Source organism: Mobula hypostoma, chromosome 14, assembly GCF_963921235.1.
Source record: "Mobula hypostoma chromosome 14, sMobHyp1.1, whole genome shotgun sequence".
Classification (NCBI taxonomy): Eukaryota; Metazoa; Chordata; class Chondrichthyes; order Myliobatiformes; family Myliobatidae; genus Mobula; species Mobula hypostoma.
In genome coordinates, this window is record NC_086110.1 from 38,452,321 (window position 1) to 38,478,361 (window position 26,041).

At 38.7% G+C, this 26,041-nt stretch overlaps 1 protein-coding gene across 6 annotated transcripts in view; it reads left to right on the forward strand.

Annotated features, from left to right (window-relative positions):
- Window positions 1-26,041, forward strand: part of znf536 (zinc finger protein 536) — a 508,286-nt gene that overhangs the window by 188,954 nt on the left and 293,291 nt on the right. The window lies entirely within an intron of this gene.

Consider the following 26,041-nt stretch of genomic DNA (forward strand, 5'->3'; position numbering starts at 1 on the left):
TTGTGCAAGGTTAGGTGTATGATACTGGAATAATTAACTCTGGGACTGTAGTAGAGCTAGGTGAAGTTACAGTATTTAGAACAGATATTCTTTGTGACTGAGTCAATATGGATTAGGCACTGAGGCCACTGATAAATGGAAAGAACTGCTTACTTTTGATTGAGATATTGGCCAGGAAAGGTGAAATTAACTAAGACCAATAAATAAACTCTTAAGCAAAAATATTCCAGCGTTTGATTTTATAGAGATAGGGTTGAGGCAGGTGCATGGTAGATGGTTTACTATTGGTTTTTAATTTACTTGCTTCAGTTACTTCTGTTAAGCTTACAATTTGATACCATGATCCCAACATTGTGGTGATATGAAGAGCAGCTCTGTGTACGGTTGTAAGTCCTGGTGTACTGTATATCAGCTGTTGGACTTATAATAATATCATGCTATCACAGTAACTTTGGATCGTTACTTTAAAAAACATCTGTTAGATTCTGCTAAGATCAAATTCTTCATGCTCAAAATGTATATTTTCTTCAGTAAAACTTGATCTTACTGTTGAAACTTTGCAGAAAACTCTGTGGAATAAGTTGAATTGTAACAGTAACTGCAGATGTCTAAAAATAAACAAAAACATTTTTATAATGAATGTTATCCCTCACAATGTAACCTGTTCAACAAACTTGTACAACAACAAAATAAAGGGTAAAACCATTTCTATATAATCGCAATTTTCAGGTCTTGTTTCTTAGCTTAATGTGCAATCTAATGGCCATCTCTGGGCAAGTGTGTCAAGATTGATTCAAACTTGGCTACTGCCTTTGTTTAAACAGAAACAGTCCAGGGCAGCAAGAGCTCACTGTTGAAAGGAATGGCTGCATTCCATTCAAACTGACTGACTGCTGCCATGTTCATACCCCTGAGCTCTGATTATACCTGGGGATCTGTTCTGCTTGCCCATTTGCATTGTTCACAAATAATATTTTCTAAAGATAGATGTTCCTTCAATGTAATTCCAAGACCACAAGATCCTGACAGGATTTTACACCCTGGGGAACTTTTACTATTTTTTAAAAATGTTTATTTTAATTCCTTCCTTTCCATATGGCTTCCTCTCTCTTTCATGCTCAGTTTGGTGCTTTTTTTGATTCTAAGGATTGTTCCAAAAATCCTGATAATGCACACAAGAGGAGCACAGACACTGAGCAAAAAATAATTCATACTTTCCCAAACATCTTCACTAGCAGGGTCAGATGATTTGTTTTAAAAACCAATTTGTGCTCTTATGTCAAGACTCAAATTCAGTACTGAGACATCAAAGTGAGTCTAGTACATCATTGCTCTTGATGAGCAAGTTACATATGTTTTGCACTTTTTGAATAATATGCATTACAAAATAATCACTTCAAATTGGTTATTTTTCTTATCACAGGTCTATAAAACTTACAAAATTAAAATAGTATTGATGCTGGAAATCTAAATAAAAAATAGAAAATTCTGAGATAATTCAGGTAGTTGGCAGCATCTGTAGAGTGAGAGAAACACTTCAGGTCATTGATCCTTCATCCATAATCCGTACTTCACTTTGGATGAAAGGTCATCAAATTGAAGTCCTAACTCTGTTTTCCTTTCTACAGAATTTGATGATGGGATATTCATTAGTACAAGGTCTGATTCTGCAGAGTGGATTGTTTCAAGTGTTAGGAAGTTGGATTTAAAATGCTTGCTCTAAGAACCAATGGACTTAACTTGTTGCAGTGTTAGTTTTCTATCCTGTGTCAGGGAGGTTATACTGAGATGTGACTTATACTTAAGCTTGATTTGAAAGCAGGGAAACAGCTGTTTAGTATCTAACAGCATGCACACTGCATTGATGGAGTTTCTGTCACCACCTGCACACCCTAAATCGGCAAGCATCTGTTTTTTTTTATTGTAGTTCACACAAAAGAAAAGATCTGTTCACGTTCAGCCTAGCAGTGATATGAGGGTTTTTTTAGATTCTCTGCAGGCAAACTTTCACAACAAATGGAGGCACATCATCCAAACACAATATATACTCAAGTAATAAAATGCCTCTTTGAGCCTCCATGAAGAGCAGCATCATTTATAGACTCGACAATACTGGAACATTTTGACCATTTTGAAAATACAACAACCTACCCACTCATATTAAGAAAACTCTGCACTTCATTGTCCTTAGTATATCAGTCAGAAAAGAAAAATCTGTGAGAAACTGTTATCCAGCCTCAGCACTGAAAGATGGGTGTTTAATCAGTACATTAAAGGCAACGAAGGTTTGATTTCCAATAGGTTCATTGATTTCTTTTACATTTATGGAGATGTTTATAAATTGAAAGAATAGAAGCAGGTCTCAATAATCTGAAGCACGAGTCTTACCTCCAGCCGACAGACAAGAGCAAAGCTGATGATCTGAAATGAAACAGAAAATGCTCCAAACGCTTAGCCATGGTCAATAACATCTCAAAAGAGAGGAAAAATAGTTAATGTTTTAGTCTTTTTGTTAGAAATTGGTAAACCAGGAGATGTAACAAGTTTCAAGCAAGAAGCAAGGAAAGGAAGAGACCGGAAAGTTTTAAGTTAGTGTGGAAGGCAGGAGAGGTTACAAGAAATGAAGTGGATAAGACAAAAGAGAATGGTAGTTGCACAAGAAACGGAAGGTAGATACAAAGGCAATATATACTCAGTGGCCACTTTATTAGATACCTCCTGTACCCCTCCACTTCAAGGTTCAACATGTTGTGCATTTAGAGATGCTCTTCTGCATGCCACTATTGTAATATGTGGTCAGTTGAGTTATTGTTGCCTTCTTGTCAGCTTGAAGGAGTATGGGCATTCTCCTCTGACCTCTCTCACTAGCAAGGCATTTTTCACGCACAGAACTGCCACTCACTGCATTTTTTTCATTTTTACATCATTCTCGGTAAACTCTAGAGACTGTTGTGCGTGAAAATCCCGAGAGATCACGAGTTTCTGAGCTACTCATACCACCCAGTCTGGCACCGACAATCATTCCACAGTCAAAGTCACCCAGATCACATTTCTTCCCCATTCTGATGTTTGGTCTGAACAACAACTGAACCTCTTTACCAAGTGAGCATGCTTTATGTATTGAGTTGCTGAAACATGATTAGCTGATTAGTTATTTGCATTAGTGAGCAGTTGTACAGGGGTACCTAATGAAGTGGCCACTGAGTGCAAGTGGTTATGATCGAACCATTATTAACATCTGCACTCCTGAAAAATGGAAGCAGTGATTATGATTTGAAGTTGTTGATATCTTAGTTGAGTACAGAAGCATGCAATGTGCACAAATGAAGGGAGAAACGGTTCTCCTTGAGTTGTTGTTGAGTATCATTCCAGTTTTATGTTTATTGCAGTCCTGGGGAAGGCAAGCCTAATGAGTGGATAAATTAATCTTGTAAATTAAAGTGCCGATAGTTCTTGAAAAATATTCTGTGGTTTCAACATTGAGTCACTGCTGTTAGAAAAATCACCAGCACAATTTGTGTGCCAGCTAACAAAAAGAAAGATATTTGATCCTCCAGAAATGACACCAAGTTGATATCATGGTGAAGTGAAGATGCTTCCCAGAAATGGTAACTCAAAGTGGTAACTGTCGTAATTTAATCTAAAACACACTTCTCTGCATTTGTCTTGGACTTTCAATTGTCAGTGCGATTGTTAATAAATTTTGAGCTTTAAGTGCCCAGTGTGTTACAATAGGGACTTGACTATGAGTATTATTAGTTCTAGGATCACTCGATAAATGTAATGTAAAATTTCAACTCCCATGCATATGACAATGATGATTAAAATCCCCATGTCTTGCTAATCAAATGTCAAGTCTTCATTAAATGTCCCAAACCTGAGTTAAATACATTTTCCTTCCTGCAGTTGTAGTGTTAACGGTTGGGTGGGTGATACATTTGGCTGAACATGTAGAAAATGAGTTTGTTTCCCCTCAGATTTTCTGTGTTTAAACAGGCTTACGTGATATTGCATTCAGACTCTGAAGTTTTTGCAATTTTTTGTGAGGAGTTTAAGATATTTGTGGGTAAATACTCCGAATAAATAACCAGATTAGAACATTTAATGCAGCATCTTGGATAACAAAAACATCCTGGGCAAATATTCATATTTACCATTGCCAACTTACACATACATCTTTGATAAAAGAAAAAGTCCTAAGGCAAAATTCTGGAACACAGCTGTGATCATTCTTTTAAAATTGCAATTACTCATCCCAGTAATTAACAACAATCATTTTGGCCATAATCTTATTCTGAAAACTCCTTCAAAAAGAAACTTTCTGATTCTTAATGTGACAATTATCCACTTCTAGTTTGGAAATTGATCACTGCAAATGAATACCAGCCAAAGAAGAAAATACCATTATTTCAGTTATTGTCAGAATATTTTAGTATCACATAGGATAAAGCAAATTAGCTGAACACTGTTGTTGGGAAAAATATTTCTTTCACCATTGCTTCAACCTTGTTGTCATTTTGGAGAGGGTCAAATTTCTTTTAAATTTTGGCTGGCTCGTGATTCATGACTGAGTTTCTTAGCGGCAGCAAAGTAGTCCTGAAAGTCAAAGCGATTCAGCATTTGCTGTTGGTTTTGCTTCTTCTTCAAATTCCCTCACTAGCAATATAAACAACCCAATTGTTTCAAGCAACTTAGGTGACCAACATTTATAGCAATCTGTTGCCCTGCTGTTTTCCTTTCACATTTAGCAAATTTTCCATGACATTGCAAATATGCATGCATGTCTCAGAGTCTGATGGATATGTGTTTGTTTTTTAAATCTTCAGGGTTGTATTTGCTTTGATGTCCCGCCCAGGGCTTCACATAGGCATGTATTTCACCTCCATTTTGCCATTTAGAAAAGCAAGTAGTCATCAAGTTCATATGCATGAAACTACTTATTCCAGATCTGCCTAGCTGATATCAGAGTTTGATTCAAAACCAGCATAAAATTAAATCTTACATCTACTTGACAATGTGAATCAAAGAAGTATGTGCCCTACAATGCTAGTTCTAGGCAGACCCAACTCAACATTAAGTCTCATACTGCTTTGATCCAAATGTACGTCGGTACAAACTGTAGGTAGGCTTTCTGCTAAGTCAGTTAGCCTTCTGCCCACAACTTCTTAAGTTTTGTAATCATCATCTGCAACCCTATTGCATAATCTTGAAAAGAGCACTATTGTATACAACAGTCATTTTAATACCTTTTATATATATATATATCTATAAGCCCCAAAAAAACAACTGCTGGAGGAACTCACTGGTCAGAGAGCATCTGTAGTAGAAAAGGAATGGTTGACATTTCAGGTCAAGACTTTGATTTAGACCTTTGCAGGGTCTCGACTTGAAATGCCAACCATTACTTTCCTTCCACAGACACTGCTTGACCTGCTGACTTCCTCCAGTTTGTCTTCTGCTCCAGGTTCTAGCATTTGCAGTCTCTTTTGTCTCCGTAAGCACACTTTGCTGTAAGGAAACACTGCAGATAGAATGGAAGAAGCACATCAAAGTTTGCAAGTAAGAGCTCTGCTCTCCACTCGCATCACCAGGTCTGGCCATGGGTGTAAACAGTATAACCAATACAGTGTTACATTATTTATTTTATAATAAGTGACTCTGGTTCAAAAAGTTCTCCCTTTTCCACTGAAATTATAAAATATTCTGTCATGAAAAACAAAACCATTACTGAAAGAATGGTAATAAATAATGAAGTTTGTTTCTTTATCACTGTGTTTTCTTCAGAAAACTGTCAGGACCTTTTATTCTTCTGAAAGGAATATAACTGTCCAGTTGAAGTATTATACAATATTAGATTATATGTGGAATCCATAGGGAGTCTGGCACTGCAAGGCCAGGGGTATTTCAAATAAAAATGCCATTTATAACCTGCTTAAATTACTGTCAACGATCTGAAAGGTTTGCACATTCATAAACTGCAGCCATGAATGAATAAAGTTTCCACTTAAGGAAAATGTCTCATGTGAATTAGTTTCTTTTAAGAGTTAATTGGTTCTAGATGTTTCTGCAGAAAAATACTTGGAAGTTCCTGCTGCTTCTTTTAAAAATATTTTTATGTGTCTGTCGTGCACTCCAGTGATCTAAAGATGACCTTGCAACCTTCTGTCCCGAAAGCCTGACCCATCACTCACCCATTACTGACCCAATGTCACACCACAAAAGCCAGAGAATGTGTTAATAGCCTGTCCTTTAAAGAGGAGGAAAAGTTGACCTGTCATCATAAGGGACTTCTACATTGCCTAGGGAGATCCCAAGAGAATGGTGCTCAAACAGAGATCCATAATGTCCATGCACCATTTTCCAGTTTGATCTCACTGTTGCCAGTACTACAGTCAAGTTTCTCTAGAAGAAGACGACTTGCAATATCAGTGGTGAAAGGAAGATAATATATTATGCGCTTTTACATCAATATGTTAGTTGCTAATAAGACCCACTCATTGGTGAAAACTCCACCTTCACAACGATTCCCCCATTTGTATTGCATTGCACCACTAATTACAGGAGGCTTGCAATCAGTAACACAAACTGAATATGATAGTGTCTTTACTCTGGAAGCAGACTTTTAATGCCTAAGATTTGCCTCACGAGATGAATGATAATTAACTAATAACACCTCATGTATACAACACTCTGGGACTAGTGCTGTGCTGACATCTGCTGAAATCTGGTCCCGTAAGTGCATTGCAACCGCCATGAACCATGTGGCATGGGTACAAGTGAAAGCACCTCTATCCCAATGTTCCACGCTGCTGCATGGTGGGCCCAGCTGCAGCAAAGTACAAGCTGATCCTTCCTACAGATTTTTCACTTGATAATGCATCGCACACAGTGATATATTGATGTGAAAAGTACTGTGATATCATACAGCCTGTGATGGGCAGTCCTCTCTTGCAGCCTAAAAAATGGCCTTTGAATTACACTGTGTGAAGATTAGTTTATGAATGTTTAACGTGTTCATATTAAGTTTCCAGGACTCTATATAATGGAATTCCAGTTTGTTTATTTCAAGTGGGTTAAAATATTTAATCTCTGATGAATTGTGGGCAAAGAAATTTAATAGAAATATTTTAAGCATTCATACAATAATCTTTGTGCAGGATAATTTCAGAAATTAGATAGCTGCTATGAAGAATTAGCAACAGTAAAAGGCTGCTGTAATTTCAATGATTCAATAAAGGCGTTTCCACCTTTCTGTTAGTGAAGCCCTTTCTGCTACTGGAAAGATCATGTCATTTGGGTCTTTTAATTATAAATAAGCCAAATGTTTTTCTTTGGTAATATTGTGCTGTTCTCTGCATTATAGGTTATTTTAGGCAAAGCTATGTTATTTAAGAACCACACATCCACAAGTTCCAATTTTAAAATCAATTAATAACCTTCTAAAGGTGACTTTCAGATAAAAGTAGCCTAGTTAAAAATAATGTCCCTTTCTTATCACGCTTTATTATGTCAAGCAAGTATGTCTGTTTATGAACAAGAGGATACTTGGATTGGAATATGCATTCAATCTGTGAACATGTTAAAATAACTCCATAAAGATTGTAGGAATTGCAACGCAAACTCTCAGTAATTGATTGCAGCGTCTTACTTGTTGTTTAGTACAGTTCTATTTGTTATTTTTTAATTTTTAGACTTTCAGGAGAATAATAAATTTACAATTTACTTCAAATATTGATAAACTCTACATTTGATATTTAAATATCCAACACTATTGTATAAACTCTGTAACCTTGGCAGTATTCCAGTATTTTCAGTTTTTATCACCATGCACATTCTCACACAATGGAATTTATCCCACAACCAAATTAAGACTATTCTTAGAATATAACGCAAATCCAAATTTCAGGGAAACTTAAGAAAGAAAAAGAACTGTTGTATATCTGCTCACTTCTAAACATAAATACTTCTCATGCACTCACTCCTTACAATTTTCTCATAACCTTTTTCCACACTATTTGGCTTTGCTGTTTTATTCAGTTCAAATCTTCCCTGAATTTAGTAAACAAAGTGATGTTATGGTCTCATTGTTCTATTGTTACCCACATGCCTTCTCTCTTTCAAGCTTTAACATAGAGATCAGTGTATCCATTTCCTGGAAAATCTTCTGCAGTACTTCCCTGGGTTTCTTACCCTCCAATCTCAACTCGTAGATTTTCCTCCCACTGTTGGTCATGTGATCCTTCTCTTCAGAAGTCAAATGAATATAGGGGCCCACTTGTTTGGTACATACTCATTTTAGTTTAACTCTTGGGGCAGGAAGTTGTTGGGATCATGTCAGCAGAGTTTAAACTTGGACCATGAAAAAATGGGGGCCAATCTAATCTTTCTTTTGAGGAGTTGTGGGAGATTCTGGCATGGATAAAACAGTGCCTGATTGGCAGGCAGCAAAGAGTGGGAATAAAGAAAGTCTTTTCTGTTTGGCTGCCGGTGACTAGTTGTGTTCCACAGGGGTCTGAGTTGGGATCAATTCTTTTTACGTTATATGTCAATGACTTGGATAATGGAAATGATGGCTTTATTGCAAAGTTTGCAGGTGATGTTAAGATAGGTGGAGAAGCAGATAGTTTTGAGAAAGTAGAGAGGCTACAGAAGGATTTAGACAAATTAGATGAATGGGCAAAGAAGTGGCAGATGGAATACAGTGTTGGGAAGTGTATCGTCATGTACTTTGGTGGAAGAAATGAAAGAGTAGGCTATTTTCTAAATGGAGAGAAAATGCAAAAAATCTGAGGTGCAAATGGACTTGTGCAGGATTCCCTAAAGGTTAATTTGCAGGCTGAGTCTGTGATGAAGAAGGTAAATGTGATGTTAGCATTCATTTCAAGAGGAATAGAATATAAATGCAAGGATGTAATGTAGAGAATTTATAAAGCACTGGCGAGACCTCACTTGGAGTATTGTGAGCAGTTTTGGGCCCCTTATCTTTAGAAAGGAACCCTCACTAAAGAGGTTTCAAAGGAAATTCACGAGAATGATGCCAGGATTGAATGGTGCTATGGGCTTGCTTTCACTAGAATTCAGAATGAGGTGAAACCTATCGAATGGTGAAAGGTCTTGATAGAGTGGATGTGGAGAGGGTGTTTCCTGTGGCGGGAGAGTCTAAGACCAGAGGACACAGGCACAGAATAGAGGGGCGTCCTTTTAGAATGGAGATGATGAGGAATTTCTTTAGCCAGAGAGTGGTGAATGCATGGAATTCTTTGCCACAGGCAGCTGTGGAGGCCAAGTCCTTATGTATATTTAAGGCAAAGGTTGATAGATTTTAGATTGATCAAGACATTAAGGGATACAGGGTGAAGGCAGGAAATTGGAGCTGAGAGGACAATTGGATCAGCCATGATGAAATGGCAGAGCAGACTTGATAGGCCAAATGGTTTAATTCTGCTCCTATACCTTATGGTCTTATAACCTCCATTTGATACTGCTCTTTTCACAGCCCAACGCCCACCCCACTGGTACTGCCTCTCAATTCTTGTAGGCATCACTTTTAGGATTCCTTCTAGTATTAAACCAAAAAGGAATGTTGAATTGGCTGATGAGTAAATCTCCACTTGGGCTATTCCCAGAGAAGTAGTAACAAATTATGCATATATATTTTATTGATTAAATACCAAGGTGCAATGTCAGTTCCAAGCTCTTTTTGTGTGGCAGTGCAAAGCCATACCAATTGAAACAATTATAAAAATGGTCTTTGCTATATTAGACAATTTCTGCTGGAGTAGCAGTGAGAAAAAAGAACAATTTTTGATGCCTCCTGTTTTCCTTTGCTATTTGGAAGTGAGGATCTCAGGCATTGACAGGACTGGACAGGTCATCTTGTTGGTGGCTGAGCCACCAGAGACCATTGCATCCTACTGGCAGCTACAATGTCCAGGAAAGAAAGAGAGGAAGTTGCAAATGTAACATCACCAGCACAATGATCACTGTTTAAGATTTCTAGCTGTTCAGCTGTGTGATGGCTGTTCATAAAGACTATATACACAAGGATTTCTGATGGTGGGAGTACTTAGTTCAGAGAGCACTGAAAAATGCAGTCACCATTTTAAAATGTCATACATTTTACCTTTATTTTGTTTCCGTTTGCAAGTTTGGGAAGTAGTGGATAGTTGCATAGCTCCACCAAGAAGTCTAGGAGCAACCTGTAGATCCTTTGGAAACACTGTTCACAAAGTGAGTTTGAGTTAAAGCATGTTGGATGGAAAATGTTATGTTGAATATGAGTGATCTCTATTTAAGTGAGCTCTCCCAGCCTCTTGCTCGCTGCTCCAAGAGGAAAGTCCCTGCATTTGAATAGTCTCTCTCTCTCCCTTGATGCTGTCGGAGGATGGTGCCAGAGACCTGGGCCTGGGCAAGAATTTTTGCTTGTTTTTTTTGCCATATGCGTGGTTTGTTTTTTGTGCCTGGAGGAAGGGAATTGATGTTTTTCTTTGAGAAGATTCCATGGTTTTCTTTGTTTTGTGGCTGTCTGTGGGAAGATGAATCTCAGGGTTGTATATTGCATACATACTTTGATAATAAATGTACTTTGAATGATTTGAATGATTGAATGATAATGAGAGGAAGTGTAAACAATAGTATCAGTTGATACCTTTTGTTTGGAAAACAACTGCTCCAAGTCCTTCCCGCTAAGTGTGATTCTCAAATACCAGCAAAGAATCTAGTGTGATGACCCTGATAATAACACAATTGAACCAATTGTCAGATTATGATGTATATTTGTGGATGTAGTTGACAGGTAACATTAGTTTAACCTTCTCTCTGAAGTTTGTCCTGCTAGTATTGCATATTTAACCAATACGCTCTGGTTTTAATGTCTGTTACCAACCAGTACCAGTTTATTTTCAATTTGGTAGAAGGTCAGTGGGAAATTGTACTGAATCAAAGGGTGTTTTAGACACAAGAAGTACTGTGGAAGCCGATTCCTTAAAAATGAGCAGTCATTTTAAATTAAATTTCTGAGTTTGATCTGAATGAAGATTATTTTTCCTACAACAAGACTTTTTATACTATCGGGAAATTAACCATGCCAATCCACTGTGCCCCCAAGCATTTCTTTTTAAGTATATAGATGCCCCGTCTCATTTGAAATGATAATTTCCCATTGTTCATGGCTATATCCTCTCACCATGCAAGAGAGATTAGACAATACTTCACTATCTTGCTTTGTAGCTGTCTGGAAAAAGAGATGTGAATTTAATCTGCTATCCAACACCTCTTCCACAGTCTGTGGGGTCTCTCCATCACTTCAAGACTCTTCTTCTGAGAAGTTTAAGTTACGTTACCTCCAGATTCAACAGTGGCTGGCCTGCCATTGAGTAAGTTTGAGCCCAGGAGAAACTCAAGTCCTATTCACCTATCATCCCTACATTCACTTATGTCCACAAATACACACCCTAAGTATACAATTGAACAAGTTCACTGGTTCAGTTGTATAATGACCAGGGTTATCACACTAGATTCTTGGTTTTTCAGTCCAGAAAGACCTTAGATTTAATATTGTCACATTTTCAAAGTCCTTCTCTTGATTTATCCCTCCCCATGTCTGTATCCTCCAGGACTGCATTTCTTTCGGAAATCATAAGTTCTAGTCTTTTTTTGCTCCACCCAAGAAGGCTTTAATCTGCCTTGGTCGCAATCTTTAGCCCTTTCGACCTTTCTGATTCTCTGCTCTTTTAAGATGCTCTTTAAAATGTACCTGGTTGATCTTGTGTTTTGGTATTCCATGCTGATATCATCTCTCAGACATTGTTGTCAAATGTTATTTAGTGAATCATTTAACAACTGGTAACTAAATTTTGATACTGAGTAGAAGTAAGACCAAGCTATGGCCAGGTTCAGAGCAGAGTATTCCAAACATACTTCCTGCAAATTCTGCAGGACACTTGTTTTCAAAATCCCCAAAGATCCTTGGAGATTATCGAAACAGACCCTCTGAAATTGGTCAACCAGTTAGTATTCTTTATTTCAAAGAAATGGAGTTTGTGAGGTCTCGATATTTGAATAATCCAAAACTTTCTTTGCATTAATTCCTATTTTATAATTATGTGTATGTATAGAAATAATATTGCATTTGAAGATATAATTTGTTTTCTTTGCTGTAGAGAGCTCCTTTCTTTGAGCACATTGCTACGATATGAATGCTTCATACTAGTGAAAGATCTGCTTTATTCATGACTAACCCTGCTGTTATCAAAGTAACTTCCAGCTTATTAGTGACAAAAGACTTTTATCCTTTGTGCTGCCCTGTTCACCAGTGCTTCCTGAATTAAACTGCTGTTTCCTGTCCTTTATATGCATGACCACATCTGGGTAGCTTGCTCACAGCCCTGCTCCTTAATAACAATCACCTTCCCTTTCAGTCTCTGTTGATTGTTTCTAATTCACTCTGACAGATAGTGCCTGACAACTTGCCTGCATTTCCCTCCCTCCGCGACCAGAAGTTACTCACAGCACTTACATAGGCTGTCATTTCTAATATTTGATTTCATTTTATGTTATTTCTTTTCTGGGCTGATGGAACAAAATACCACAGGGTTGAGTAGATATGAAGGCAGCATACTGAACAGCATTTATGTCAGGAAGGAGTTAAAGGCATATTATTATTTAAAAGCTTATTGCATGACTGAATAGATTGCTACTTCTGCTAAAGCACTTTATTTTTATTTTTGACATTTATATTAACTAGAAAATGATATCTTACGGTTTCCATAAAGCATTTTCTCTAGTTTGAATTAGATTCAGTCTTTTGAGTCAAAGCCTTAAATTAAACGTTGCTTCTTTACTTCATGCACTAAACTTTATTTTAAAAATTGTGTTGACGTAAGTACGTTATTTAGGGATTGTCCTGTGTATTCAAAGCCATATGAAGGCTTGATGGGTGCTCAGCAGGTTGGCTTTGTTCAGTGTTCATTCCTTTGTCAAGTTTTACCTTGAGTATGAGAACTCTCTCATTTGCCTTAAGTACTAAACGTATGTGCATTGGCATGTTTGCCTTGTGATTCTCACATGCTATTACTTATAACGTGTTCTGATGCCTAGCAAACTCGCATACATCTCCAGTCCTGTCCCCTGAACACAATGGGCTTGAACTGTGATGGAATGGTAGCACACTGTGGCCAGTGCCACTGCTGATCGTACAGGTAATAAGGGTCGCTGAGTTGGGGAGAGATGAAAAGGATTTGTATTTCAATGAACACGAATGGACGTTGAAAGTTGTTGCCAAAAGAATTGCTAATATTTTAATCCTGAAACATTAGAAGAACATTCTGATTGCATTCTTTTAGAGGATATTGGACCATTTATTTCAAAGATAAAATTTCGTCAAAACAAACTGTTCTACTCATAATATTTATTGTAATATTTTGACCTGGTGTTTTGCAGTAATTATGGACATTTGTGCTGTCTTATTATTAAAGGGTCGTGGTCTACTGAATTTTTAAAAAATCCTCCTTACTACAAGAAGCTGTTAGAATATATATTGATCTTGGTCAAGGCTTGCATTAACTGACCAATCTAAATTTCATAACATTTTTGTCAGGATAATATCATAATAGTTCTGCATTTCCCTGCTGTCTGCATCTGGCCCTCATGTCAGAAAACAAGCATTGACAGAACGTGGCTGTTAAATTATCCTGAAATTTCAACTGAACTGCTCAAGAGTTCTGCAATTTCAGAGTGACATACAGATGACAATCTGCCTTTGCTTTGTTGTTAAGTAAGCAGCATGTACTGAGATGGTGTTGTGAAATGAAAAACTATGCTGCCTTAAGCACAAGTGACTTAAACAAAGGCATCTGAGCTTCTGAATCAGTGGAACAATAAGGTCCTTAAAACAGCTCTCATCACACTGGTATGTTAATCAAAATTTTCTAATGCACATATCAGTGAAGCTATACAGTTCCTTGTGTTTTAACAATTATCTATCATTACTTATTCTGCCCATTCTGTTCCTCTGTCACCATTTTATTTTCTTTGAGGTCTCGAGTTTTCCAGTTTGTAGCTCATTCCTTATTTTACTTTCCCTTTTCTCTTGTCTGCTATTTTTCAAAACCAACCCGCGTCATGATTTAAATTGGCATAACACAATGGGGTAATTGCATTCCCAACAGCTGCCTGTTTATGTATGGGGTCCTTAGTTTAGAACTATAGATGATTTATTGAAATCAGCAAAGTGGTGTGACTAGGGCTTGAATTATGCAACTGTATACCCTGTTGACATTTACGTTTGATAAAGACAGAAAATTGCAGTGCACCCTTCTTTGATGACAATTTTTGGTTGATTCGCAGCAAATTTAGCCAATAATTAAAAGGAATGTTAGCTCCAGATGTGACTATAATGGAACCTTATGAAGCTAGTGAGAGAAAAATTGCCTGGAATGAAACAGAAAAAGTCAAGAGCACACCTGGTCTTGACAAAGATTACATTTACTGACTCCTCTGCTATCACGTTACACTGACAGAGCCTGAGGAGCAGCTGTAGAGAACGGCCTGGAAAATCGTCATGTAAATAGCGGTGCATTGTTAACTAAATCAGTTGCTGAGGAAAAGATATGCCAGACTTTAATGATGATCTATGTACAAATTCAGGGCTGGCAGTAGCTTGTAGAGATGGTAGAAAAATCTCATTTTTTTTGTGTTGTCGGAGGATCGTAAATGCCTTGTTCAACAGCCACAGGCCTTGGTATAAAGCAGGTAAACTTGCCAACATCTTTAAGCATTACTCTGAGGTGAAGAATTCTCATTTGTCATCGGAATATTATTCATTAGACCAACTACGCATTTGATGTATTTCTGTTCGGGAATAAATCTGTATGGAGTGAAACATCTCCAGTGATAAACAATCCCTGGTTCTAAATATCAATTTTTCCCAGTCCAGTACCGGCGTGGAGTTTCACTTGTGGCATACTTATCAATCATCACCTGGGTTTCCCAGTTGAATCTAATTATCCAAAAGTGCTTTCCACGTCTTTTAATTATTTATTTTATTGTTGTTGGGGAGCTAACATCTTCACATCACTTACATCTGTTCTTCCAGAACCTGAGGCCACGTTGAGCGCTGCACTATTTGAGAACATTTCTGTCATTACTGATCCGCTTATTCAAACCACCGACCCCTCCCTTGTAGCCCTGGTTTTCATTAAAGCCTTTAATCTCTCTCAAATCTGTGCCAGCCATCCTCTTCTTGTATCTCTCTCACTCTAGTGTGTCAGCAAGAGCCAGAAGCACTTATCATGGTGCCACCTATACCGTCCTTGAGTTAGAGCTGTTTTACACCCAGACAATTTATGAGCCAGTGTCTCCTTTTGACCACAGAGCTGACAGTTCGGGTCCTCTCTCATCCCCCATGTGTACAGATGTAATGGTGAAGGAAGGGTGTCATACATGGATCGCAAGAGGAAGGAAATACGGAAGGGCTCCAGTCTCCATAACTCTGCCCATGAGATCATGCGCTTAGGCAGATCCCATTTTGTCCAGGCACCCTGGGACCCTTGTTCCACTGCCTTTGAAATCCGCTTCTCTTCCTCACGGATCCATACTGCTGCCTGTACCATGTCTCGCCTGTCCCTTATGCTCGCATTTCCCCACTGCTGAAAGCGAACTGAGCCGAGGCCTTGCCGCCCGACGCAGGGATTGCCGATGATATCTCGCATCTTCAGAGAACACACTGCCTGCTCCACAGCTGCGATGTCTGCCCACTTGCGCCCAGATCTGGTTGTAGCGCCTGCTTGCTTTAACAAGAAAGCTGTGGTGTTGTGGATTGGTGTAGACAGGTAACTGATGGACATGGTGGCCCATAGAGCTTGTTCTGAGCTACAAAAGACAAAAGAGATTGCAAGTGAAGGAATATAGAACAAACGTTGAAAGCTGGAAGAACTCAGTAAGATAAGCTGTGTCTACAGAGGCAACATGTATGTTGATGTTTCAGGTCAAGACTCTGCACCAGGACTCACTTCAGAAATAAAATCTGCAAAGGAAATGGGAGTAGTTACGGAATTTAGCCCCACAACTATGATTCTATAACTCTGATAACCTCTCGTGGTTTATTCACTGTGAATGTAAGTCTGCTCCTTTCACTTTACCCACCTTCTTTCAGATAGCCTGGCAGTAAGATGCAAGCAGGATCATTTGATTTAATATCAGAGTCAACAACTCAGATTCCTTCACTGAATGTGATTGATTAGTGTGTGGGCACGTGGCCAAGTGGTTACGGCATTGGACTAGCGACCTGAAGGTGGTGAGTTCGAGCCCCAGCCGAGGGAACGTGTTGTGTCCTTGAGCAAGGCACTTAATCACACATTGCTCTGCGATGACACTGGTGCCAATCCATATGGGTCCTAATGCCCTTCCCTTGGACAACATTGGTGTCGTGGAGAGGGGAGACTTGCAGCATGGGCAACTGCTGGTCTTCCATACAACCTTGCCCAGGCCTGCGCCCTGGAGAGTGAAGACTTTCCAGGCGCAGATCCATGGTCTCGCAAGACTAACGGATGCCTTTAATTTACTTTACTTTAGTGTGCACTGGAAATTTGTACCTGTGAGACTCCAGTTATGAATTGTAAGGCAGAGCAGGGAGAGAATAAGAGAAGTAATAAGGAGGACGAACTTCCTCTTGAGTTCCGCTGTAGAGGATTCAGACATGGATGGCTTTTCACCGAGATTGGAAGTAATTTTTTCCAAATATGGGGAAACTACAGGCACACTTGCAGGTCTAAGCATGCTACTATTTCCACTGCAGCTGAAGAAGAGACACTCCGTGCCTCGCTGCTGCAGTGGAAACCCTCAGTTTGCACTGTGCAAGCTCTGAATTTTCTTTATATGGTTCAAAACTTGAGCGGGACTTCACAGACACCAGCAAGCTATCCTTCAGCAGATTACTAGGAATGCTGAGACAGTCCCAGGAAGCATGAGTCAACTGTTCTCACTCAAGAAGAGACTGTTTGTGATTCTGCCGTTGTCACTCCGCGAATGCTCCGAGTCACTGGCTGCTGGAGACCCAGCTACAGCAGTGCAACACTGATCCCAAGCCCAAGCTCATAATCATCAATTTGCACACTGACAACGGAATCTTGCTTCTCAAACTGCCTTCTTACAATGCATTGTTTAGAAATAATACCACAAAATCTCAAATCTTCTGCAGAATTATTTATAAAATTGAATGACTTTGTCCCATATGCAACAGCTCCACAGAAAGTAACAATTGCTTCGGCACAGTTGTGGCAGATGAGGTAAATATACTTCTTGGAAGGAATTTTCTATGATTGTTTTTCAGGAGTGTGAAACTAAAATCCGGGTGGAAATTGTGCATTACATTTTTTTTTGCCCTGGATGTTGCCTGGCCTGGCCAGGTAACTGCAGTGCATTTTCTAGATGGGACATTGTGTATCAGTGGTGAAGGGAAAGGATTTTGATGGAGTCAATCAAATGGGCTGCATTTTCCCAAATGGTGTTACACTTCTTGAGAGTAGGTGGCTCTGCCCTCATTCAGCCAAAAGGAGAATAGTCCATCTTGCATTGATTCATGCCTCGCTTTGTGGCTATTGTGTTTCAGAAAGTGAATCACTCCCACAGAATACCCGGCCCCTGACCTGCTTTACAGCCACAGTGTTTAGTGGCGGGTTGGCCGAGTTTCTGGTCACTGGTACACCCTTAGGATATTGATGGTGGTTTGACGTGGCGATGGTAATGCCATTCAGTGTCAAGGGTAGGTGACTAGATGTTCAAATTCAATTTTGTTTTTTGGTGTTGAGGGTATATATACATGGGGTATAAATGTCTTGGAAATTAGTTTTTGGGCTGCAGTATAGCACATTACAAATATGAACAAATATAAGTTAACATAAACTTAAATTAACATAAATTATATCATAATACGTGTGCAAAATAAATAATGAGAAAGAAACGTAATAACACTCTTACCAGATTGGAGATGGTCACTGCTTTGCACTTTTCTGGTGTGAATGTTATTTGCCACTCATCAGCCCATGCCTAAAGATTCAAAGATTCAAAACATATTTATTTTCAAAGAACGTATAAACTACACACCTTGAAATATGTCTGTTCAAAGGCAGTCACAAAGCACAAGAAACCCTAATTTTAAAAACAGACCAAAGCAGAAAAAGAGAGAGAAACACACACAATATAGAAGCAAGCCAACAGCATTTCGACGCAGACTGAATTCCACGTCTACTCCTGGAGCAGCCTGTGTAGGGCTAAGCCTAGGTCCCAGCTCATCACACCAGTGCGGCAAATGCAGGCATGGACTGCTTCGTTTGCTAGGGAGTGGAATCACACATCATGCAATCACCAGAAAACATTTTCATTTCTGATCTTATGATGGAAGAAAGCTCATTGATGAAGCAGCTAAAGATGATTGACTGTCCTGGGGAACTCCGGCATTGACTCCTGAGCTTGAGTTGATTGATCTCCAACCATCATGACCATCTTCCTTTGTGCATCGGATGACTCCAGCCATTGGAGTATTTCACTTTGATGACCATTGATTTTGGTTTTACCACAATGTCTTGACCATACTTTGTCAAATGCTACCTTGATGACAACTGTGATCATTTTCACTTCACCTTTAAGATTAGATTCAAACAATAACTTAAACCACAAAAGTTCCCTTCATTCCCTTTAAAAGTCTGATGCATGTATCGATTCTTCTTCTAATGGTATGTTGTGTCAGGAATATAGTGAATCACTATGAGATATGGAGAACTACTAAAATAAAAGCAGCTTGTTTATTTCAGTCTCTCCATCTGCACTGGACATGTGTGCATACATATACATTATGCAATTGCATACACCACACTGCTTTCTCCATTTGAAAAGAAAGAGTACTTCACATAACCACATTATTTACAGATTTAATATCTCTACGGGTTTTCTGAGTCTCTTTGATCTTCTCAAAGGAATGTGTCATCTGTTTCTTAACTTGAGCAGGGTTTGGCTCTACATTCTTGACAGATACTTCACTTGTCTCCCAGCTTTTCAAGATCTAACTCAGGCCAGTAAACAAAACTACTGGCAATTGTCTTTCTGCTCACAGTATCAGAATTTCAGTGAGAAGCTAAAATCTGTGTTCTCAACATACTTGGCGTGGCAGTTCTGGATCTTCATTTAACACAGCCTTTTTCTGTCAGCAGTCATGGACATTTGTCTGACTGAATCCATCATTTCAAATTATTTTCATATATCTTGAGAACAGAAGATTTTTGCATATTCTTGAGATTCTCGGTTGCTGGAAAGGGAACGTCATCCATTATTTTCAACATAAAGATCATGCTCTCATAGCCAGTATCTGAATGCTGATACAGTAACTAGGTCTGTGCATTTGCAATCACATTATGTTTCAATGTTCTACATTTGATTGTGCAAACCTATTGAGAGAAGAGATTGCTCCACCTTAGATTCTTGGTGCAGACATCATCAGTGTTGCTAACTTGGCACCAAGAATTGCTAACTGAGATCAGTGACTGGTAGAATCACTGAAACTTTTTCACTCCAGTGTCAACTTCTAATGCCTCTTTCACATTCCTTGTCAACATACAATGATGCAAAGGCAACTGTTTCCTCCTGATCATTGTCAGTCACATGACTAATGACAACTCCTCCTCCAAAATTCAAAACATCATATACTCATTTTTGAATGCGTTAAGTTACAGTAGTTTCCCTGAATATGCTTTCAAATTCACTTTGCTACAGACACATGGCTAAATTTACTTACTTTATGGGGCAATTTACTTTACTTTCTGGCTAAATTTACTTGACTTTCCGTACATTGGTGGCACAGCAGTGAGCAGTTTCAAACTCCTGGGAGTGCACATCTCAGAACATGCTCTACACAATCAGGAAAGCTCACCAGTGCATCTACTTTTTGAGGAGGCTGAAGGGAGCTGGTCTCTGTACATCAATACTCCCATCATTCTACAGATACGCAGTAGAGAGCAGCCTAACAAGCTGCGTCACTGTACGGTACGAAAACTGCACTGCGGCAGACAGGGAGGCTCTATAACGGGTAGTCAAAACTGACCAGTGCACCATGGGCACCAGCATACCCACCATCGTGTATACAGAAAGGTGCCAGAAAAGGGCTAGTAACATCATGAGAGATTCCGCCACCTCCCCCTCCCTCCCCGGCTCATGGGCTGTCTGTCCCACTAGGGAGGAGCCTACATAACATCCACACAGGACCACCAGACTCAAAAACAGTAACTTTCCTGAAACAGTAAGGTGGATCAACATCTCCACCCACCACCTCACCCCTCCACACCCCCAACCACCACTACATTGTCATTTGCTGTCAGTCACCTTATGTACAGACAGTCCTGTGTCTAGAGTCACTTTATGGACATACAATCAATCTTTGTATATAACCCATCTTTTATATGTATATTTGTCGTGTTTTTTTCATAATTATTGTGTAGTTTATCTTATTGTATTTTCTTTCTGCTGTATCAGAGCTGGAGTAATAATTATTTTGGTCTCCTTTACACTTGTTTACTGGAAATGACATTACACAATCTTGAGATCATGCAAATCTCATTGAATGGCAGGGCAGGCTTGAGGGGTTGAATGGCTTGCTCCTGCTCTTATTTTCTCCTGTTCTTTTAAGTGTCCTTGCCCAGTCCCTCTGCCTTGAGATTGTTCTGCTTTCCCTCGGCGATTCTTGTGGTGTAAACAGAAAGCAAGCACAGTTCCCTGTACTTCTCAGTTACTTTAGTATTGTGAGGATTTACCCTCTGTGGGTCCCTATTGCGAAACATTCTCTTCTGTGAATTTAGACTCTGCATTAGAATTCTAGCCTCCACTACTGCTCTTTAACTGGAAACTGCTGTTGTATTTGTAGAATGCATCGAACAAAATTCTTCACCATTTCTCCAGTTGTTTCCATGTTTCCATAGACATCGTAATTTTACATGCAAAGTCAAAATTGATATTGTGTCCTTATTAACCTTGATTGAATTCACATCAATTAAGCCACAGCACAGTGTCTTAGAAAATAGCAAAATAGTACTATAAAGACAGGTTCGTCAAGTAGACAATGAGAAAGTCATCTGACTCTAGTCCATATACTGAATTAGTTCAATTCTGAGCGCTTAGGATAGATTACACTGCTTCATTATCAAAAACATTTTTGATTTGGTGTTTTCGTGAGATTTACTAACAGAACTTTCTGAACATTTACAAAGATAAAATAGATGTTTTTTTGTGCTCCTGCATGCAGGGTTTTACTCCATTTCTCTCCTTTATATATATAAACTGAAAGGCTCATGCATTGATCATGGACACCAAGGCTTCTTATACAATTTGAGCAACCATTTTGTTCTGATGAGGTTTCTTTTGAAAAGCATGGCCACACACAAGAGTGCATATGATTTCCAGCCATTTCAGTGTCAATTTAGTTCAATAACTGCACATTCTGACTCGTTAAGCTAACTGGAATGGCTTAGATAATCGAATTCTAGAATAATACCATAAGATTCGGCGTTATCTTGTCCCAGTGCAATGACACCCAATGTTGTCGTGAGTTTTCTCACTGTTCTCTGCAAGTGTGGTGTCAGTCCTCGCCAAAAGTATACTTTATGTCCAGGAGTTTCTCAACCCATGCTGTTCCCTTCCTTAGCTGGTAGTGTACTTAGAATTAGCTGTCTCAGTAATCAATAATAATTCTGATGCTTCGCATTTTTGCTGTGGTTAGCTCACAGGTAAGTCTTACTTAACTCAACAGTAATTTAATTTTTTTGTTCATGTGGTGCCCTTTGTTTATATACATATCTGGGTTATTATTCTAATTGAATAGACTGACAGGAATATGGAAATTGAATTGCTTTATTATCATCATATGCGGTGAGATACAGTCGATTGTCTACTGTTTTTACAGATCAAATCATTCCACAGTGCATTGAGGTAGATACAAAGTCAAGCAATAACAGAATGCAGAATAAAGGCCAACCAATACAGGGAAAGTAGGCAATTTGGAACAAGATTATAAAGCGGTAGATTGTGCAGTTCTTGCAGTCCTGGACAGAGCAGTTGCCAAACCAAAACTGTGATGCATCCAGATAGATTGTTCTCTTTGATGCATCGATAAAAATTGGCAAGGGCCGACAGGATCGACATTTCTTTAGCCTCCTGGGGAAATACAGGCACTGGTGAGTTTTCTTGGCCACGGCATCAGTACGGTTGGACCAAGTCAGGCTTTTGGTGATGTTCGCTGCTAGGAACTTGAATCTCTCAACCCTTTCCACCTCAGCACCATTGATGAAGACAGGTGTGATGAGGAACATGTGTACCGCACCCCTTCTTGAAGACAATGACCAGTTACTTTGTTTTGCTCACATTAAGGGAAAGGTTGTTGTCATGCCATCATGCTACTAAGTTCTCTATCTCCTTTCTGAACTCCCAACTCTTTATTATCGAGATACGGCCTACCACGGTGGTACCAACTGCAAGCTTGTATATACTGAATCACAGAAAAACGCAGCTACAACTTCTGCATCTTTTTTATTCTTCTCTTTCTAACTATTCTATGCTTGTTTGGATATGTCACACGTAATATGTCACGTATTTACATATACTATAAAAACAGGTTGAGCCTTCTGTCTGAATTGAAATAATCTTATGCTAAGATCTCACCCAAAAGCAGCACTTCTGATGGCACACATTTCTCAGAACCGAGTTGTCCTTGTCACCATGTTAACTCACACAGGGACAATTATAGTGGATCAGGGAAAGATCAGAGATCAGAGAAGTAACAGCAGCAATTTGGAGGAGAATTAACCCCGCTGAGGCAAGATGGACCAAATAGCCTTCTGTCCTGCTGCCAGCAAGCATAGCTGTGAGACTGAACTGTGCCTGTACTTCGATGTTGAACTGAGTGAATCACATATTCAGTCTGTTCAGATTAATGTTGGTTACTTGTACTTGCCAAGCCCTGATTGCTGGTTGATATGAATCAGAATCAGAACCAGCATCAGTCCCAGGTTTACTATCACCGACTCTTGTCAGGAAAATTTGTAATTTTGTGGCAGCAGTACAACGCAAAACATAAAAATTTACTACAAGTTATAATACAAAAATAGTGCGAAAGAAGAAAAGAGGAGAAGTTCTCATGGGTTCATATGAAATTCTTTATCACAAAATGTATGGTCATTTCACCTTTTGCTTTGGCCATTGATATGAGGAAAAGGAAAAGTACGTCGCATCCAGAGTGTCTCCGGGTAGCGGGCGATTTCCCTCCACACCTCTCTGACGCAGTGGGGAGCCGTGTACGAGGCAAGTTACAGCAGTGGTTTGCCATTGCCTTCTGCCGGGTGAGTTTCCAATGAGATCACCAGCTTGTAACGCAGCACGGATGGAAAGCGTGCAGGTGAGCTGGCCAGATTCGAACTCGGGACCTTTCGTCCCGAAATCCAACGCTGATGCCACTATGCCACCTGTGAAAAAACAAACACAATGGAAAGTCAGAAAGGATCATAAGACTTCAGACCTGATAAAGAAATATAAGAAAACAGCCTTTGATTTAACTGTAATAATTTTCAGAATGTTTTATCATTTCCTTCACTATTTCCTTCTATTGTCTATCTCACTAAGGTTAACATGTGTTTTAAGAGTAGGATAGAGCAGCCTCATGAAGCTGTCAATGGCTGCTGTCAGGTCTAATCTGTGGATCTGTATTTAAGCATTGTGATAAGGATATTCCCAACCAGTATTCAACACCGCCCCCCCCCAACCCCCACCAGACCCATAACCCATTTCACACTGATAACTTGACTGAAACCAACAAACTGATCCCCTTGGGAAAGGTTTATTAGGAATGTCAATAGAGACTGGAACTTCAACTTTGACTCTCCTATTCAGAGCCCAAGTGTCTGGTGCTGTACTTATCAAGTCACTGTAACAACATTCTTTCAAAGCCATTTATCTTTATATGTAAACAGTGAAACTACAACATTGCAAAGATGTTGTTTTTAATGTTTCAGACTTGTCATGTGAATATGTTTCTTGCCCAAAGTAAGAAAGTATAATGTGCAATTAATGAGAGTAGATGTTCTGATCAGCTAATGATGGCTGTAAATCAGATAAATGGTTTTCAGATATGTAAAACTGTAACTTTGTAGTTATATCTGCTTTCCTGATTGGTTGCATTAAATATAAGGCAGGAAGTTGACTGAGTCAATGGCTATAATAGACTGGAAATGAAGTTCAATTAAAATACAGAATGAATATATAGCAAGGAATGAGACTGGTAAATTACTTTAGCTTGATGTTCTGTTTTTATGATGATTACAAACCAGAAAATATAAACATTAGAATAGGCGTGGCTTTCTCTTCTAATGAGCTCAACTTTTGATTCAAAGAGTTTGTGAAATTGCTTAACTGAAAATAATACTGTGTAAAACTGGAAAATATATTGCTTTATCAGCAGTAGATTTTTTTGTTGTTGTTTTTTTCAGCTCCAAGCTTTTAAAGCCACAATTTAATCATTCATGTATTCATGCTAGTGAGTGTAAACACATTTGAGTGTAAAGAATCTTCTCTAATTAACCACACTACAATTAAAGGATTCACCAAACTAAATTGAACCCTGTCTCTGTGCTTACTAGCTGAATTCTACCACCTGTCACAACAGCACTTTGTTCAATCTGTTATGCACAATCCTTATAGCAATACAGCACAGAAAGAGAAAACAGCAATTATTTCTTACTTTCCTCTTCAATGACTTGTTATAGGTCACACAGAAGTCAGGTTCATGCATTGTAATCATTGAAGATCTGAGGCACTGCCATGCAGTTGTGGCCCCCAGGAAAGAGACAGTGAATCACTCCATGAGCCTTTTGACCAAGGAAGGTGCATCAACCAAATAGGTTTCTAATGTATCGGCCATTATAAAAACTGTAGCAAATGCATCATCTTGTTAATCTGCTTTTGAGCACAGGCACAGATTATGAGATTCGTTGACAATAGACTATTTGTGCACATTAGTAATTCATTTAGTTTTTTTTCTAAATGTGTGAGGTTTTCTCTTAGCCCTGTGAGCCTGTTACACTCTCTGAACCTGTATGACTCTTATCCAAATCATTCTGGCATCTATATGAGTTTGCTCTGCAGAGGTATTCAACTGTGTAAGAATTACGGAATGAAAACCAACCTTTCTCTTTATCCTGATCGTCAGGGATGAATTGAAAGCTGAGCTGTCTCAAATTCTATCAATAAAATACTGTTCGACACTGTCAGTGGACCAAAAGAGCGGTGCTGTCCTTTGTGTGAAAGAGGCATCACATGGATGACAAGATTATTAATATTATAATTCACTGTGCATTAATAGATCTAAAGCTCATTTGGAGAAATAAGCCTAAATGGTTTGCATTTTTGATTTAGTATTTATCTTTGCTCTTATGAGCTAGTTGCAATTATTGTAATTTGGCTGCAACCTTGTAACTTTTTTTTGTGATTCCAGAACAAAACTAACTAAAAGTATTTGTTGATTAGCATTCATTTTTTGCCATGTTTTAGTTATCTTTTCATCCGAAATAAAATATTAAAAAATGAATAAATCAGAAGATAAGGATAATAAACAAAACCACACCTGCACTGAAACATCCTGTCTATCAAAACTGGCAGCAAGATCATTTGTCAGGAATGAATGAAAGGCAGGGCACCACTGGGAATTTCCAGATATAAATTAATTTTTATATAAGAATATGCTAAGGTAACTTTAAGATATCATGTAATGGTAACACTGTTCTCAGAGAAAGAAAAGCTTTTTATAAAAATGAGAGTAACTATAATATAACTTGATTGGGATAATTGAGGAGAACATTTCACTCATCAGGGGTTTTGTTGCTTGCAAAATTAGAACTCGCTTCATGAATAAGTAGTGTTATTGATTCTTGTTACAAATATTCTGAAGGTTTTAGTGTGTCTAGTTAATGTTCTGTTTTGAGAATGACTGCTTTGAGGTGGGATTAATGAACTA